This window comes from Pygoscelis adeliae, unplaced genomic scaffold (assembly GCF_000699105.1).
Source record: "Pygoscelis adeliae isolate BGI_AS28 unplaced genomic scaffold, ASM69910v1 Scaffold103, whole genome shotgun sequence".
Lineage (NCBI taxonomy): Eukaryota > Metazoa > Chordata > Aves > Sphenisciformes > Spheniscidae > Pygoscelis > Pygoscelis adeliae.
Genome location: NW_008824723.1, coordinates 5218810 through 5222672, shown reverse-complemented (window position 1 = coordinate 5222672; position 3863 = coordinate 5218810). Strand labels below are relative to the sequence as shown.

At 36.3% G+C, this 3863-nt stretch overlaps 1 protein-coding gene across 1 annotated transcript in view; it reads right to left on the bottom strand.

Moving 5' to 3' along the window:
• PHF20L1 (PHD finger protein 20-like 1) overlaps window positions 1-3863 on the bottom strand; it is a 60374-nt gene that overhangs the window by 27252 nt on the left and 29259 nt on the right. The gene's annotated exons all lie outside the window — the stretch shown is intronic.

The following is a 3863-nucleotide window of genomic DNA, read 5'->3' as shown; positions in this document are numbered from 1 at the left end:
ATTACGTAAAAATATACGTTTTTTTCTTTTAGCATAAGTGCAAATTTCTCCCAATCAGTTAACCTACTGCTACCCTACTAGCAAAATCATCTAGACTGAGCTAAAACAGGAAATAACAGCTAATGATAATATTGTTATATTACTATTATAAATATTGTATTAATATTGTTATATTAGTAAATGTAACAATATTTTCCTTTTACTTGAATTTTAAAACCCAGATTGCTTGCTGAAATTATGTTTGCTCACGACATAAAAGTTAAACTAACAAAAATGGTGTAGAGTTACAGAAACCAAGAAAAAATATCACGAATTTAAAGAAAATTACAACTACAAAAAGATCTGAACTTCATGTAGTCAAACTGGAAAACTACAGTGTTTTGCATGTATTCAGACTGACTGTGAATTTAAAGTCTATGAAAGGCTAGGTGACAAAAAGGCCAGTTATCTACATTTTAAGCAGTTTGACAAATGAAAGCAAGGATTCTTAGTTATGTGCGTACAATATCAGGTCATCACAAGTAGGTCCATACACCAGTTTAGGCAAAGCAGTACCTCTGTTCAATAATTAACTGGCAGTGTACCAGTGTCTACCGAAGTGCACAGTAGTTCCATGTAGCCTGTGGACTGAAGGAATCGATCACAGTGCTTTTGTGTTGCCTTTACGAAATTGCAAGTTGTTCATTTTGAGCAACGATTCTGAGAAGGAATCTACGTGTTAATACTATGATTTGCCATTTATGCTTCTGCACTTCAGTGCACCCCATCCCTCCCCTCTGAAAACCACCCAAGTTAATATCTTTTGAATAAAGAAGTCATTAAAATGCATCATTTTCAACGACATAAAATTGTATTTTCAATTGACTCCACTGATAGCCCCCATGAGAAGTCTAAACTTCCAAAGCCACAAATTGCATCTCTGGGTCTAAAACAGTACAGCTCTTTTACAGAAGGGTCGGTGATCATAATAGGCTGTTTCAGGCTAAATACTTCCGTCACCTCCATAATTTCTGAAACTATCTACAGTTATCTACTTCAACGATTACGAAGACAGCAGGTCCAACTTAAGTGCACTTAAATTCCATGGCGTTGTCAAAATCTAGAACACCAGATCTGTCCAGTCTGTGTCAATAAAAATCTAAACAGAAGAAATATCATAAAAGGACAATTACAGAATAGTCTGGATTTTACACCAGAGTTCCCAAATTGTAACGTATAAAGTCACAATGCTTACGCTAAACAATGCAATATATTAAACTACACTTAGGCAGGCAGATGTTCCTGCATAATGAAAATTAACTTTTCTCAATAATGTCAAGCATCAACAGGAACGAGAAAGGAAAGCTTTGGGCACCTCTCCTTTATATATTAGCTTGCCATTGTTTAAACAGGTTCATTAGAAAAGGAAAAGTACTGATAAATAGAGTGGATTCTATTCATTACCCCAAATTCTTGCATGCTTCAGGAGGATTATGTGTGCTTAAGTAACATGACTTGAGAACCTGTGCTATTTCAAAAGCAAAAAGGTGCCTTCTAAAGCAGAGAACAACAAAAACTATTCAACAGTGTAAAGTAACTCCAGAGGTTTCAAACCTGAACTTAAAAGCTACATTTTTCTTTCTCTTCTAAGAAGAATAAGACAAATGAGTTTCACGAGAGTTAGAAGCCTGAGATGAACCCAAAAGACATGAACTTCAGTTACAGAATCCTAGAGATACTACTGACAGAGGCAGCTAGCTCCACAACTTTCTATGAAACCCTGAATTAAAGATATCAAACTGCTTAGATTAGTCTTTCAGCCCACAAAGCTTATACTGTTCAAGTGGATGCTGGGCTGCATACTTCTGAAAACTTCTAGCATTTGGACAAAAAGTCAGTATGAAAGCTCAAGAGAGAGAGTTCTATTGCATGGAGGAAAACTGAAATACATGAAAACCAGGAACAAAAAACAGGTCTGTCTGGAAGGCAAAAAACCCAGAAGACAAAAAGGTAGCTGGCAAGTAATTTCCTTGAGAGCTTATAACTCTTAAAATTATGTAGGTTCAAAAAAGCTCCACTAAGCTTTAAATACAGTATAAACTGTATCCTGCAGCATCGGCTGCAAATGCTTCCATCTTCCCATTCTGGACTCAAGTAGCAATACCAGATAATTTTGTCAGGGAATGGTTTTCCCTGACCCAAAGTGTGTGGACATGTCAAATATTTTTGAGTCATAAATAAAGGTGGCTATAAGTGAAACACATTATTTCTTTAATTAGACTCAGCTGTGGCCAAGACCAAGCTCAAGAAACAAACGGGTACAAGCATCCTCATGGATGCTGGGTTTAGAACCAGCTCACGCAGAGTCCAAGCCAGTCCCATGATGGAAGCGGGCAACAAAATAAATACCTGTCAGCATTACCAATTACACATTAAATGGTCCAGAAAACACATCAGAAAAGCCAGAAGTTAAATTCCTAGTAACTGAAATGAGTTTTAATAAACAAGAAACAGATGGTAATTGGAAGCTGTTTGTTTCTTTTACAATCTTGTTCTGTGAGTGGGCAAATATACATCTCCCCAAAACACTTCTCTTGGTGGCAGAAGACATGAGGTAAAAGGACTTTTACAGAAGTTACCTTCCCAGGAATCTGCTATTCGACTGCTATGCAACATATCAAAGGCAAATGAAGACTGTCACATGGTTTCACTCAAAAATTAAGTAGCATTTTTAAAAGCTTAAGTGGCAGCTCATTAGAAATTCTCGTAGCCCTTACTTAGACAAATTAGTTTAAGAGATTAATAGATTTTTTTTTTTGAGAGAAAGGATAATTACAGTCATCTATTTTAATTTACGCAATATTGATCCAAGAATCCTACTCAGCCTTTGCTGTATCAGGTTAAATAGCTATGCTACAACTCAATGAAGTGATCACCTTACACTTTCAGTGGGAGCATGTGTGGCCAGACACCCAAGAAGGGGCCGTACATATTAAACAAAATGCTTCACTGACCTATTGAGCACCGCAGCTACACTATCAGCTTAATGTTTTTTTTTCCCCCCCCCCCCCCCCAACACAACTAGGTTATACTTCAAGTGCCATAATTACACACTTTAAGGTCACGTTGTCCTCCCTTACTATTGATCACATTTACCAAAAACTTCCCCAGCAGAGTACAATAATTTGATTTTTTCCTCCTCTTACTTTATTGAACAATTTTCTCATTTAAAAAGAAAAAAAAAAAAAGGCTTGTGAGAGAATTCTTTCTTGGAAGCCAATTAAAAACGGTATGATACTCACCCACATAAGAGACTTATTTATGAAAAAAGCATACGGACACCTAACATACGCTGGATGAAAAAACCCACTTTTAGGGTCTGCAAACCACTATGTAAACCCTTCCCCAAATCTCTTAATTGCCTCTATCCAAATGATTCACTTAAACCACAGTAGCCAGTGAACTTTTACAAAGTGAGAGGCAGCAGAGTTCCAGTACTGGGCTCTATGCTAACTCTGTGAGGGTGAACCAAGTCTATATATGTTTTAGAGGATCTTTAAGAAGTATTTTTGAGTAACATTTCATAGCAAGCAAATGACAAAATTTCCACTGCAAACAGAAGCAAAGGTAGAGGAATGCTGACTGCCTCGCAAAGTGCTACTAAGTTTTAAAGCTGAAGCCACAAGATCAATGAGTACATCTAGATTTAGTATATATTAGTATGTTAGTAAACAACTTCATAAATTATTTTTACAAGTTTTAACAATATAAAATATTTTTGAAAGAAATACTGCTTTTTATATTCCACCCTCTCAGATCCTCCTTAAAGTGTGTTAGAAAAAGTGCTAATGCAGCTCAAAGCCAGTGAAAGACAAAGAATATGC